This window comes from Podarcis melisellensis (assembly GCF_964234715.1).
Source record: "Podarcis melisellensis genome assembly, chromosome: 10".
In the NCBI taxonomy this organism is placed as follows: Eukaryota; Metazoa; Chordata; class Lepidosauria; order Squamata; family Lacertidae; genus Podarcis; species Podarcis melisellensis.
The window spans coordinates 44111752-44126641 of record NC_138542.1 but is presented as its reverse complement, the minus strand read 5'-3'; the positions used below and the strand labels follow the sequence as shown (position 1 = coordinate 44126641).

The 14890-nt window shown below is 41.2% G+C and overlaps 1 protein-coding gene across 10 annotated transcripts in view; it reads left to right on the top strand.

Moving 5' to 3' along the window:
* Nucleotides 1-14890, top strand: part of GRIN2B (glutamate ionotropic receptor NMDA type subunit 2B) — a 284672-nt gene that overhangs the window by 8160 nt on the left and 261622 nt on the right. For 3 of the 10 annotated variants that reach the window (XM_081928535.1, XM_081928545.1, XM_081928546.1), the window contains exons 2-6: nucleotides 1021-1160; nucleotides 3011-3083; nucleotides 5411-5494; nucleotides 11116-11230; nucleotides 14358-14552. The gene's annotated coding sequence lies outside the window, so the exon portion shown is untranslated. The remainder of the gene's footprint in view (nucleotides 1-1020; nucleotides 1161-3010; nucleotides 3084-5410; nucleotides 5495-11115; nucleotides 11231-14357; nucleotides 14553-14890) is intronic. The other 7 variants (XM_081928541.1, XM_081928544.1, XM_081928547.1 and 4 more) reach the window with 7 other exon arrangements.

Genomic DNA, 14890 nt, shown 5'->3' with positions numbered 1-14890 from the left:
GAATCAACCTTGGTAATGAACTGACTGTCCCCATGCTTGAACTCTATTAATGCCACAGATCAGAAGCACAAAGACTCTGGGGAGAGAAGGGGGGCATTTTGATTCTCCTTACTGGGAGACAAAGGGTGTGCTTTTTGAGAGTGAAATAAACGTTACCTTTGATTGTCCTGCATTCCTAATCATTCCCAGCCTGCAACCCTGGCCCTATTCACATGCTGCTTGGGTCTCCATTTCCCTGGTGCACTTCCTAATGGATTCCAGAGCTCAGGAATGAGTGATGGACCCTGGCTTGGCATTTCCATCACTGCTTGTTTTTGCATTCATTATCCTTGAGAAACCAGCCCGCCTCATTACGATGTAACTGTCTTGCAGAGGGAGACTGGGAGCTAGCTGGCTCCTTAAGAGCAAAGGAAGAGGCAGGAGGGAGTCTGTTTCCCATGAGATAACATTATCTTTTTATTAAAAGAGTGAATTTAGTCCTGGTGAAAGGCTGGCAGACCCTAGAGGACGAAGTCCTTTATTTAGTCCCGTAACAGATTCAGCCCAGGCAATAGCCACGCTGCTCCTGTCTTTATACTTTAGCCAGGGGGCTCTGATGATTTGCTTCATGCTAGCTTTTCCATCACAGAGATTAATCTCCATGTAAGAAAAAAGTGTTTACTTTGTAATATATAAACTGGAGTGTGAACTGGCTTTCTTTTGTTCTTTGCTGTGTTTTATGTTCAGAAAAGTCACATAAGCAGCTTCCCTGACCAAAAGGACACTGACACTTTGTTATGTACTAAGCTTGGATCCTAGAACAATAGGCAGGTAGGATCCTAGAATGCAACAACTGATTGGCCTGCAGGAAAAGACCAGTCAGGCTCCAGGAGGGAAGCAGAATCAGCCAATCAGATGGGACTCATTGTGTAAATAATGTATATAAAAGCCTGAGGTTTGGGGGACAATTCAATCACTGTTTTACAAGCCACTTGTTCTCCTGTTCACACATAACGTGGTGCATATCCCCCCTCCATGTAGGGCATGGGCAGAAACAAGCATGTGATGTGTCCATGTCGAAGATTGTCTTGAGTGAAGATGCAGAGAAATCAGACTCCATGTCCCTTCAGCGGTACTAACTGAGGGGAGGAAAGGCAGATAGAAGATCTGTGCCATGGGAAGTACATCTATCAAGACTGATTTTAGATATGTAAAAAAAGTTGGGACTTCAGGAATACAAACTGACTAAACTCTTGAATGCTCCCTTCTAATGCAGGACCTGAAGCAGGAACACTCAAGTACTGTACTCAGACAAAATGGCAGTGTTCACACAACCCTATTCTTCCATTCTGTCTCCATGTAAACTTACACCAGATGTTAATTAGGAATAGATCTGTATGACACATTTTTCATCCCTAACACAGACTTGTTTCCTACTTAATATTGTTAAAGTTTTTTTAAAAAAACAACAACATATAAATGAGAAACTAGTTGTGAAATTCTTTCACCAGTTCTAAAACAAGATTTCCCTCTGCTCAATTAAGTCTCTTAATTTTATTGTGGGGGGAGTTAGGAGGCTGAATATGTGCATGAGCTTTATATTGCTTTTTAAATGTCAAGAGAGATGTATATTTCTGTTCCCATAGCTCTGGGATACCATTTAAAATGTCTTTCTGGGTCTTGGGTTGGGTAGGATTCTGGCACTTTCATTTCAATGCAGAACAAGTATTACCCAACCTTAGAGATCAGGTTTTCTAGCAAAATGACTCTGGTAAAACGAAATAGAAACAAACCACTTCGCATCCATCTAGATTTTAGCTGGCAGAAATCAAAGTGAAACTCATTTCTTATTTTCTAAATTAGACAATTGCCAGTTTAATAACTGGCTGTGATGTTTAGAGCCACATTTTGTTTCAACAATCCTTATGTGATTTGGCCTGTTCTGGTTTTTATCATAGCTCCACTTGGAGAACCACCTCAGGCAGCAACTTTTGGGGTACTATTTAAGGACAACAAATTGTCAATTAGTTTATTCTTTTACTACCATTACCACCATGGGGGTGGGGAATTTATTTTTTCCGCTTCAGGCACTCAAATGTCTTGAGCCATCTCTGATATCACCCACATTTTAATGTGAAATTTCCATTACTTGCAGACAAACAACTGATTGGGAATCAGGTTGCCTGAAGAAAAATCCTCCCTCTTATGTTTTCCAGGTTCGCAAAATAGCCTTTTGAAAATAATTGCCCCCCATAGCCTTTTGCAAGATTCTTAGTATTGAAGAAAAATGAGAACTACTGAATGCCAAGTACCTTTGAATAATTTTGTTCTGTATAAACTGTTTAAGAAATGCCACTTTAGTTAAACTGTGGGTGGAAGCAGGTATAATTATCCATGCTATCTAGAGAGGAAATGGTTCTTGCAGCAAAGAGAATGCAACATCCCTCCAGCCAGATGAAAGCAACAAATATATTTAATGTTTCATTGGAGCTGGAACTGTCCAACATAGTTAGAATATTCTACTGAACAGCTTTCTGTAATCTGCTGCCTTCCATATATATTCCACAACAACTCCTACCAGCTCAAGTCAGCACTGGAAGGTTGCCATAGGGAGAAGGACTGCAGGAATTGGTTATGGTTTTAGTTAATTACTTAGGAGAAGGATCTTATTTACAGAAGATGATCCCCCTTTTATCTGAAAACTCGTATTTATCTGAAGTCAATGTGCAGCCACATAGAATTCTGTGATGCTATAATTGCGGGCCTCTTCAGATTGTGTTTCTGCTACACATTTATTGTGTAACAGTTATTAATTTGTCAAGGATAATCCAGACAAGTATCACTCCTTTGTTAGTATATCACATTTTCCCAGTACTCAATGTGGAATAATTTGCTACTGGAAAAATATTATTTTCTCTTGTTGCCAGCATGTCAAGTAGGAAATGCAATATGGAAGTTAGTTTCATGGGTATCTGTTGAATAGTGACATGGCATTGCCAATGACTGAACACTAGACTTTGTGTCTGTACAGCTTTGTGAATGCAAATAAGAAGAAAACAGAATACTTAAATTTCAGTCTGGGAAGAGAAAGCTGGATGGGTCAGGTAAGCAAAATTTGGAGAATGCATCTTTTTGGGTGGGCGGCTGGGTGTTCACTTAAAAAACAACACACACACTTTTTTCATATCTTAAAAACAAGATTTCATTATTTCAATCAAACCTATCCAACTATACATTAAAAGCCCAGGGGTGGGGGTGGAGGTGGGGTGGGGAACATCACTGGCTAGGGTGTAGTAGTACCTCATTTGTATGAGGGCATCCATTCATTGGCTACAGCCTTGCAAATAACCATCGTGAGTTCAGCTCAATAAATGAATTAAAAATATTTTACCAACTCCTGTAAAGAGATAACATAAGTGTTCGTGCTGTTTTCTTGAAATACCTGTTCCTGCCTCATTGTCAGTTCACTGAAGAGGGCAAGTGCCTTCTCCAATGTATGTTACCAGATAAATGACATGGCATTGTGCTTGTCACTGGGGCTCTTGGTTCCTAGAGCAAACAAGGCCTCTGGCTCTTGATGGGATTCTGTCCTATCCTTGGGAAACATTCTGCAGTGAACCTAGGATGGCCAAGTCAGGGCATGCTAGCTGTATGCAACATTTCTGTGTTATAAAGGTAAAGGTAAAGGTACCCCTGCCCGTACGGGCCAGTCTTGACAGACTCTGGGGTTGTGCGCCCATCTCACTTAAGAGGCCAGGGGCCAGCGCTGTCCGAAGACACTTCCGGGTCACGTGGCCAGCGTGACAAAGCTGCATCTGGCGAGCCAGAGCTGCACACGGAAACGCCGTTTACCTTCCCGCTGGTAAGCGGTCCCTATTTATCTACTTGCACCCGGAGGTGCTTTCGAACTGCTAGGTTGGCAGGCGCTGGGACCGAGCAGCGGGAGCGCACCCCGCCGCAGGGATTTGAACCGCCGACCTTTCGATCGGCAAGTCCTAGGCGCTGAGGCTTTAACCCACAGCGCCACCTGTGTCCCTTTTCTGTGTTATACTCAAAGCTTTAATTCCCAGGTTTTGTAAACCCATCCTCAAAACAGGACCTGCTATTCACAATTTAACTATGTCCATTTTCTCCTTGGCTTCTTCATACTGTAAAGAAGGATGAATGTGGAAGTAAATGGCTACCGTTTTGAAAATTTAGGTGTAAACACATCCTCAGGGCCAATGAATATTGTCTTCATGAAGTTGTTCTTAGCACCCCCTCACCACAAGAAGTCAGTGTCAGATCCCTTCCACAGCTACTTTAAACTATATACCTCTCCGTTTCATTAGGCCAAGATGTTTGTTATTTTATATAAAAAAGGTAATGGCTTTTGAGCTACCAGCAGCCATGTAATCTCAACACAGCAAGAGAACTGAATATAAAAGCTGGGGATGATTTAGCAGCTGAGAGTTGAACTACCTAACTACTGTATATGATCTTATCTGAGTCAGCCATTGGAGGTACTGTTGTATAAATAAGTCCCCCAGTCTCCCCAATGCTTCTTCAGCTGCCAGCCTCACAGCCTGAGGGATGCCACTTCTCAGAGTTCTGAGGAGCAAAAGTATTTCTTTGATTTAGTTAACCAAATTCACCCTTAAGATTTAAAATTCTACTACTAGCCAGGTCTGTGCTGTGGGAGTTGCCAGGGGCAATCAAAGAATTCACTTTGAGTAGGAAGCACCGGAGGGCAGTTGAGGGTGTCAGTTGGTGCTGAAGAAATAAATACACCACATAGGATGGTACAAGAGGAATCATTGTTACTCCTGTTTGGCTCCTGAGAAAATAAAAAAAGACTCAAATTTACACCTGCTTCTGGGGAATGTCTGTCAAAATCTCTGAATTGGCTTACAGAAGAGAAGAAAGAAGCAAATTAGGTGCTGAGCTACTTGAAGAGGGCATGGCCAATGAGAAGTGTAAATATAAATGTGCCTTTGACACCCGTGGGTCCCCTCAGTTGGACTCTCTTGAGCAGGGCCTCATGTCCCCTTGTTTTCAGGTTCTTCCTTGGTAGCTTTTGTTAATGTAAAAGGGCCTTGAACCAGCTGAAGAAGAAAAAGCCAAAGAAATTTAAAACCTCAGATGTTTTAAATAATTAGATGAAAAAGAGACATTTTAGAGGCTTCAGAAGAATGGGGGACACTATGAAAATTGGAAGCATCTTGGGAAAGCAGAGACATATGGTAACCTTAAAAATATACCTCAGAAATTCTGATTTCACTGTCAAAACAGGAGTTGTGAGCCTTCTGCAGTGATTAGCTCTTGGCTTTCTGAATAAATTGATCTTGCATCATTCAAAAGCAAAACTTTAATATGAAATTATCAGATAAGTTTGCCTACTTCCATAGCAACCCAATCATTTTGATAAAGTGTTTTTGATATATAATCTCAGCAGCAGTCAGCATCATAGTCACAGAGATTCCCCTTTCCCTGCACAGTGGCATATAGCCAGGAAACTGAAGTGTTTAGAATAATGGTAAGTAATATTTTGTTCCTTTATACAAGCCTGGTTAGGTAAGGGCCTTTGTGTCAGATCCCTCTGGGTGCAGGCAGCAGCCCTCAGTAGCATGAGCAGCAAACTAGATAATTGCTTTGTTGGTTCCCATCCAATAATAATTTGTTTCTTGGGAACAACTTCAAAGCTTAAGCCTAAACTTAAATCCTTCCTTCCTTGCTGGAATTTTGATTTAGTTTTCAATGCTCTGATGAAGCCTTCATTGTAGAACTCAAGGCATTTTTTAAATGCAACATAGAAATAATAAATTCTTCTTATTCCTGGTGGCTCTGTGGTATGAAATACAACAGTTGGAATCTGATCTGTATTACAGAATTTAAATATTATTTACAATTCTAGTTTCAGAAAGGCATTCTAGGCAAACTTCTTTCCTTAAGGCTGTACTTCTAGCTCTAACTAAAGTATTCCTGACAAAATTGTTTGAGGGAATTTGAACCTGTGAACTTCATAATCTCCTTTAAAATTTGCATATCATGGATGACGTGGTTTCAGATCCCCATTCAGGCATGAATCTCACTTTCACTCCATCTAACCTCCTGTTAAATCTTTTTGGATTTGTAACTGGAGCCTCCTGGTTTGTGTACTGGTGTTGTTTGTGATGAGTCACTTAAAGCTATATAGTGGAAAAGAAGGGCCACTATTGTCCTCTCAGGTTCCAGGAGTGATTCACCATCTCTTAACAACATGTTAGTTCCTCCTTGACCAAGCCTTCAGCTCCTTGGCAGCTTTGTTTTCAACTTCTCAGCTTCATTGTCTATTTACCTACTTGGTCCTCCTCTATATACCTGTCCCAGCCAACATTTTTGATGGACTGCTTGGCTCTGGCTATGAGATCAACTCTGCTCCTAGAATGACTCTCCTGCATTGCTTTAGGCCGGTTTCCTACATTATGCCATAACTCAGGTGCTCCATCCAATTCTGATTCCAGTTGGTGCCAGGATCTTATACTTTCAGCCCTCTTCATTTATAAAATGTGTATACCACTTAGTACAAAAATAAATCTCTAGTTTACATAAGATATAAAAATGAAAAAAGAAGTCACATAAAATACATCAACAGTCAAATAAGGGCTAACCCCCCCAAAAAACATACAGTAAACTCTATGACCCATCCCTGATATGTACCTCATGCAGCTAAAGTGAAGATAAAATGTAAATCCTTGAACTCTTTGTATGAAGTGTGAGACACAAATTATTGTCTCTCACAAAATTCTTCTCCAAATGCAGAACTATGAAACTATGAATTTAGCTCCTACCCTCAAAGACATTGAATAGCTGGGCTCCTCACATCCCCTTGCTCATAGCAAATGTTTTCAAACAAAAAGCTGCACATGCCACACCAACTTCTTATTTGGAATGAGTTTCATTCACAGACTGAGAACCTTTACATTGAGATTTACTGAATTGAATTAACTCTTGCAGCCTTTCCTAGATCAGCAAAGCTAAACCTCCTGTGGCTTTGCCAAACACCTCCAAGCAAAAATCATTATGTGTTTATTGGAAATGAACATATGGATGAAACAAGTACGTATTCAGTGTAGTGAATCATGACGGAGAGAGAAAAACCACCTGAACTGTCAGATTAAATATGACAGAAAACTTGGTGGTGGCGGCGGCATATGTAACAGACGACTTCAAAACTATTAAAGCATAACCTCCAACCTGAGATAGTTCCACAGGAAGTTGTTGAGTACAATTGGCCACGTCTGACCTAAGCCCATAACATAAAAAGGAAAACAAAAATGCTTTCTGCATGTTTCCCTATTCCTTTAAAAAAAAAAAAGCAAGAAATCTGTGAAAATGTCCCTGTTTCAATATGAACTTCAGGATTCCTCAGTGTTCATAATCTATATAGGGCACTGACCATAAGATTCAGTTGAGACTCTGATCCAGTGCTTGGGAAACAGCCCACCTTGATCCAAGGTGCTTTGTAGGCTGCTTGTTTAGGCTGGAATCTGTCCAAGTCTGCTTCATTTTCTCCCATTCATTATGGTGATGATGGTGAACAGCTGTGTAACCCCCCCCTTTTGACTGAAGTAGATGAAATTTGCAGGCATACTAGCCCTTCAGTTTAAAGTTTGATTTTTTTTTAAAAGGAATTGTCTATAACTTAAAATTGTGTGTGGCATTAGATGAAATTTGCAGGCAAAATAATTTATTCTGAGGGCATGAATCCTGCCAGATTTAAGAAGGATAATTGCTGTGGGTTTTTACTCAATAGTAGCTCTTACAGTTTTGGTGGGCTGCAAAAGGAATCATTTACTCTTCCCAATATTTTGTGGGCAATTGGTCTAAAAATTATAGACATGAGAAAAGCGCCCATAGGAAAGAAACCTGTCAAATTGTTATAAATTGGTCCAGGGGCTTCATATTCCAGGCACTCTAGGTTTTTGCAGGGGTAGAAGTAAAAAAAAAGCCTTGCTTTCTGCTGGGTAAAATCATTTGGTGACTTCAAACTAGACCTTTTGGTCACAAATGGAGTTCTCCCTCTGCCATTTCCCCACCAAGACAGCCTCCCCCAATTTGTGGCCTTCATATATTTTGGACCACAACCCCCATCAGCTCCAGCCAGCAGTTATCATAGATGATGGGAGTTGTATTAAAAATATTTTGGTCACCACTGGACTGGAGAAGCCTTTCCTGTGGTCTAGGTGGGAAGAAAGCATAACCCTGGCTAAGTAGATTGGATTTTAATTTACTTAATTAAATTATTATTATTATGGTAGGGTTTGCATCATCATCACCACCACCATCAAAATAATGTATTTATATACCACCTTTCTTCTAAGCTGGGATTGAAGGTTGCTTGCAGTTAAAAAAAACTTTATAAAATACAAAGTTATAAAAACAAACCAGTTAAAAACAATAATTAAAATATATCAGAACACATTTATAACCAGCAATTAAAATACAGTTTGCCCTGACAGCAGCCCAGTGATCAGCACCATACCTTAGTTTTCAAAGGCCTCTCTGAACAGGAAGGTCTCAGCCTGTCAGTGGATAAGAGGGAGCTGATCTGACCTCTCTTGGGAGGGTATTCCACCAAATACTATTACCAGCTACAGAATATTATTATCATAAGCTCTGTGGGGCGGTTGGTGTGTGGCCAGAGGTTGGTCTCATGCCCCTTTTAACGTCATAACTGTATAGTTTATTCAGATCACACACACACAAAAACACAGAATGCTACCTAGTGCTGAATTTTTTTAAACAGCAGAAATTCATATGGGCAGGGATTAAGCCAATTCTTAATATTATAGCTTGGAATGAGATCTAGCACTCTAGAAAGATTATCTGTATCAACCTGCTCAAGAGTTTTCATTCATTTTTTAAAATGAAAAATGAATGCCTCTTGTTAGCCAGGACATTTCTTAAGATGGATCACAAGTCTGATTCACTATGGCAACTCTTACATTGCTATGTTTAACTTGCTGCAATTCATTCACTCTAGGTAGTTAAATGACAGCGTTTGTTCCCTATTTACTAACACCGTGCCATTATTTTTTGGTTGTCATAGAAAACATGTTATAGGAAGTAGACTCTATTGAACTAACCCTATCAACTGCTCTGTCAGCAGTTCAAGATTTAGGGTGTAGGCCAGCAATTGCTGCGCCTATGTACTGCCTATGGAACAGCTACCTTTTCTAAATGCAGCATAGAAGTGCCGCATGAAGCTGTTGCATAGCTTTTAAGTGAAGGGAGAGGGGCAGGGTGGGTGTAGGATACAATGTATTGTTAGAAACTAGTTTAATAAGCTTAGCTAAAACCTGGAATTTCCATGTTTGGCACAGTTCAGGGGAACTGCTGCAGCCTGTCTTTTCCCCTGCAATATCCTAAATGTTATGTAAATACTACCATTTATTGAAGGGATGTGGGAGGCACTGTGGTCTTAACCACAGAGCCTACGGCTTCCTGATCAGAAGGTCAGTGATTCGAATCCCCGTGACGGGGTGAGCTCCCATTGTTCGGACCCTGCTCCTTCCAACCTAGCAATTCGAAAGCACATCAAAGTGCAAGTAGATAAATAGGTACCACTCTGGCGGGAAGGTAAACGGTGTTTCTGTGCACTGCTTTGGTTTGCCAGAAGCGGCTTAGTCATGCTGGCCACATGACCTGGACTCTGTCTATGGACAAATGCTGGCTCCCTCAGCCAGTAAAGCGAGATGAGCACTGCAACCCCAGAGTTGTTCGTGACTGAACTTAATGGTCAGGGGTCTCCTTTACCTTTACCTACCATTTATTACTTAATATTCAATAAGAGACTATGGGACCCTGGCTATAACTGTATTAAAGAGGAAAGAGAGTGAAGGGTGCCTAGCTAGGGAACAGAAGATCCAACTGCTGACACTCAGCAGTTCCTAGGAGGACCAAGTGCTGTGTCTTCCTCCTCCTGCCCTGCCCTTGGACCGTAAAAAGTCCTGCAGTCTTGGGGAAAAGGTGGGCACTGCTATCACCGAATCAAGGGCTTAGGTCCCTGGACTTTAGCAGCAGGCCCCTTTCCACTTTATTACTTTGCCTACAGGGTTCTGGGTACATTACAAAGCACAGTGCTGATGAGACCCGGCCATTTATTTTTTCTTGAGGAATCAAAACCCTCAAAATCAGGATGTGCAAATGTGCATCATAGCCCTTGTGTCCTGAGTCCTTTAAGTACCTAGAAACACTCCTGCATTGGCATATGTGCTAGAGGCAGTAGAAGCTGTTACAGTGTTCTTGTAGTGCATTTTTTCTTTAATCTATACAAGCTGCTGTGGGGATCCTGCTGGACCTAAAGCTGGGATAGAAAACAAAATACTAAAGACATTCCAGTTTTCATAGGTCATACTGGTGCAACTGGCACACCTAACATTTAGTAGTAGCTTAATAGGACTGCAGCTGCCTGTGTAACATGATGGATGAACTACACTTGCCATGCTTAGGATGCCGCTTTCACTGCATGACAATGAGATCTTCTGCGTTTTGTTGTAGCTTGGTGAGTCTTTGTGGGATTATATAGGATGCACTAGATCCCATTCAACAACAAAAAAGAAAGAAAGAAAGAAAGAAAGAGAGATGGGAATTTAATGATTTTCACAACAATGTTGGGTCATTTGTTTTTAGATGTTCTTGTTAATGCCCACTCTTTACACTACAATCCAGCCCTCCTGTACACTGGGGTGGCGGGGCAAATAGGTCATTTGGGTGGACCTAGGTGTTGTTCCACCCAGCACTGCAGGTCTCTGCTGACCTCTGCCTGTGGAGTGACACCAGCATCACTCTACCAGTATGGAGCTCCCTGCTCTACCCACAAAAGTGCCACCAGTGGAATCCCCGATGGCAGCAGCCCATGAATACCCCTAGTTGTTGTGACGGTGGCCCCACTGCCCCATCAAACCCCATAGTTCACCAGCTGAAGTTTGGATTGCAAGCTTAACTATTAGGAAGCACTGAAAGTGCTCTGTCCTCTGAAACCCCATATGCATATAGGCCTCCTGGAATTCCTACTCACTTTAGCAGTCATGATCTCTCTGTTTCTCTGACTGTGAAATACTCGTATGTTTCAGATTTACAAGAATTGTGTCATTGTCATACTTTGTTTGATAGGTGGGTAACAGAGTGGGACTCGGTGATCTGATATACAGGGTACAAGATGGTGTTCCTTTATGACAATGGAATTCATTGCCTCTATGACGTCTAAGTTAGAGAGGAATGCTTCACGGTGAGCAAAAAGGGTGTATTATTTATTGGGATAATTTGGAACCTATCATTTTCTTATACCGAGCAAATTAAATTCTGGCCTTTACTTACATCATCCTGTCTATAATGGCACCAATGCATAAGTTTAACGTTTTAGAAAGATGGCTTACTGGACTGTTTTTCATCCGATATTTTCACTTGGGGGCGGTGGCTGCTCTGTAATTTCAACAAGGGCAGGAGGTACCAAACTGTTTTTCTATGAAAAGTTGCCTGAGGCCGAATGGCAAAGACAGCAGATGAATACAGAAAGCTTTGGAAAGATCTTAACTTCTCAGGAACAAGAATATGTGCAGTGATCTGCTTTCAGTGAGAGATCTGTAACCAGTTACTTCAGCTCTAGATTTCCTGCTTCAAGAAGGAAGTCTAGATGACCTACAAGGTCCCTCCAACTCTGTGGTTCCCTGCTCCCTCCTTCATTATGTTCAACCCTCCTCACAACCTGTTTCATTTCCCCATTATCTCCCCTTATCTCTGCTCTCCGCCATTCATCCAGAATCTCTTCATAGCTCAGGTGATGTGCACACATGTGTAGCCAAGGTGGGGACGGAGGGGCAGCCCCCCCTCCGAATAAGTAAAACAATAGGAATACTTAACTAACTGACCAGTCACGTCAGTTCTGCCCCCCCCCCAAGTCCTGCCCCTCTTACAAAAATCCTGGCTACACCCATTACCAGCTTAAAACACAGCCAAGTTGTTCTCTTTCTCAATTCAGATTGAGGTCAGTTGGGTGGGGGGAGAGGTACATGGCCAAAATCCCCAAGCCTTTCCTCATTAGCATACTGCCCCTAAAGCAGAAACTCAGCCTTCATACATACCATACATTAAAAATCTCATGGCTTCCTGCAAATAATCCTGGGAACTGTAGTTTACCCCTCACAGAGCTTCAAACCACAGTACCCTTAACAAACTACAGTTCCCAGGATTATTTGGGGAAAGTTGTGTGCTTTAAATGTATGGTGTGGATGGGGTGGGGCGGGGCAGAGAGCTGGAACTTTGAACTCACCATTTTTGCAAATGCTGTTTAATTTATTTATTAAAATTCTATACCACCCTTCATCTGAAGATCACAGGGGGGGGGGGTTAACAATATAAAAACCACGAAAATATATAGCGTTCTAACAAACAAAAACAACACCCCCACAGTTTAAAAGGCCATCGATTTCAGGTAGAGTAGTTGTTTCTGCAGTCTGGTGATTCTCCTAGCACTTCAGGAGTGATGGCCCAAATAGATGGTATTTTTCTACTTGTGTACTGGGTTTTTGTTTAGTAAACAGCAGTTGTGTGGTGAGAATCTAGATTAGGGTTGCCATCTTTCAAAAAGTGAAAATCCAGACACAAGTGTTGTTAAGCTTTTTTTCTTTCTTTTCAAAAATGAAGTTTTTGAGCTATTTTAAAGGAGATCCGCCTTAAAAATTGAGACTTCCAACTTCAGTTGCCATACATCCAGATTTCCCCAGACATTTCAGCAATTTCTGCCCAGACACTGCTTCCAACTGCATGATTCCGGCTATGTCCGGGAAATTCTGGACATATGGCAACCCTAAGCTAGACAGGGAGTGCAACAGCTGAAGCAGAGTCTTCCTCCAAACCATGGTTCGGATCCAAATCCTTCCAGTTGCTCTTTAGTAAACAAAAAGTCAAGCCCACAATGCCGTTCCTGGCAAGTGTCTGGAAAGTTGTGTGGGCTGCACTTTTCTAACACTATTTCCACAGAGGGCAAAAGCTAATTAATTGTAACTGAAGAGTGAGCTAATTGTTTGTCTAATTCAGCAAGTTTGAAGTATCTCTGAAAGTGGCTAATTGTCAGATGAATATGCACCAGCATTAAAAAAACAACCACAACCACTGCGCATTATAATCATACTATAGAAAAATGCCCAACAATCACAAAAGTGATCAAGCTTTAAAACAGCAGCAGTATTCTCCAAACTACCTTTATTCTGCCTACCCTGTTCTGTATGAGTCTCATTTATACTTTCTCAACCCTTTTTGAAAAATCTTAGTATTTTTCTAATCATTCTTTTTTTTGTCAGTTAATTTCATGCATAAATTATAGGTTGCACAACTGAGGTTTTGTTATATCTATTTTACTTTAAATTTCACCACAAACCTTTTCTTGCAGCCTACTGGTCTTTCTATGCCATTTATTATTATATATATCCTCTTAATCTCATTTTCCTTTTCATCCTAAATTTTCCTGTGGTCAAAGCCCGCAAGCCTTACTCATGCTAATAGCACTAACTCAGTGGTCTACTTTCATAATTGTGGCAGTGGAGCAGTTAGTTGTTAATTTATTTAATAACACCACCACCCCAGTGCCATAACCCACATAATTTCCTTTAACCATTTCCCTATTATACTTACATACACATTGGTCCTTCTGATATGAATTCAAACCCCTTGCATAGCTATAATGGCTCCTGCCTTTGGAAAGGTAACAATCAAAATGTCTTTCTGCAATTTATTTTATATAATAGCGCTCTCTCTCTCTCTCTCTCTCTCTCTCTCTCTCTCTCTCTCTCTCTCTCTCTCTCTCTCTCATACACTCATAAATAAACTTAAAGCAGTTAGGAAAATCAAAATCTTTATGTACTGACTCAAGTTAGGTAATCAGACAGTTATGTAGGGCCAACAGCATGCAATGAGGATCATAATGTGCACCTCATACTTTTGAACACATGAAAATAAAGAAATAAATAACCACACAATAAATATATATAGGCAATGGAAATGTTGGAAAAAAGAAGTCCAGATTGCTTTACCCTCCTTGAGAAAGCAAAAGTGTAGCTGTGGTTCAGTGTGGCACTCAGAAGACAGGAGCTCCAGGTGTGGAGCAGTGGTGACAGTCAATAATTACAGACCTTGCTGCCTAATAAATATGCCATTGCGGTGATCGCAGGTGTAAATTAAGACATGTCACTGCACACAGTGCAAAAGAGCTTTGTTTTAAAATAATGTCCTAAACTGCTGTACACATATATTGTAAGCCTGTTCTGCCATGGTACTGCAGGGATGTAGTATGTATTCAAAAAACAACAACAACCCCCACCCCCAACATATTATAATTAAGAGTTCTTCTACCCCAACAGCTTCTTCCTTGTTATGGCAAAAGCCCAGGCTTGAAAAGTAGGAGTTGCAGCTCCACCACTAGCCTGTTAAAGAGTGCTTCCTCGCCGCCTTGCCTATTGGGCCTGTCTCATACCTCTTGTCATGAGTTTGCCAGCCCATTCCACTTATTCATCTTTCAGTGAACATCGTAATGTTTGAAGGAGAGCTGCATGTTGGTAAGTAAAGTGGGACACATTGGGAGCTATGATTAGTTCTAGCTTTCTGCTTAATGTCTCCATCTTGTTTACAGTGACATGTTACAGATGCTTTCTAGGGGGATGTGTGATGACCAAGTGACAACAGTGTCTGCTGTGTCAAATTGACCCTGCTGACAATCTGCTTTTGAAAATAGTGACTGAAGGTTATTTAATTATTTGTTTAAAACACAAAGAACTACCCCTGCAGCATGTTCCACATTTTAGGCTACATCCTGAGTCAATGTCTGTCATAGGTGCCAATTCCCTGGGGCCCTGGGTGCCCGAGCACCCACAAAATTCCCCATGAAGGAAAAAAC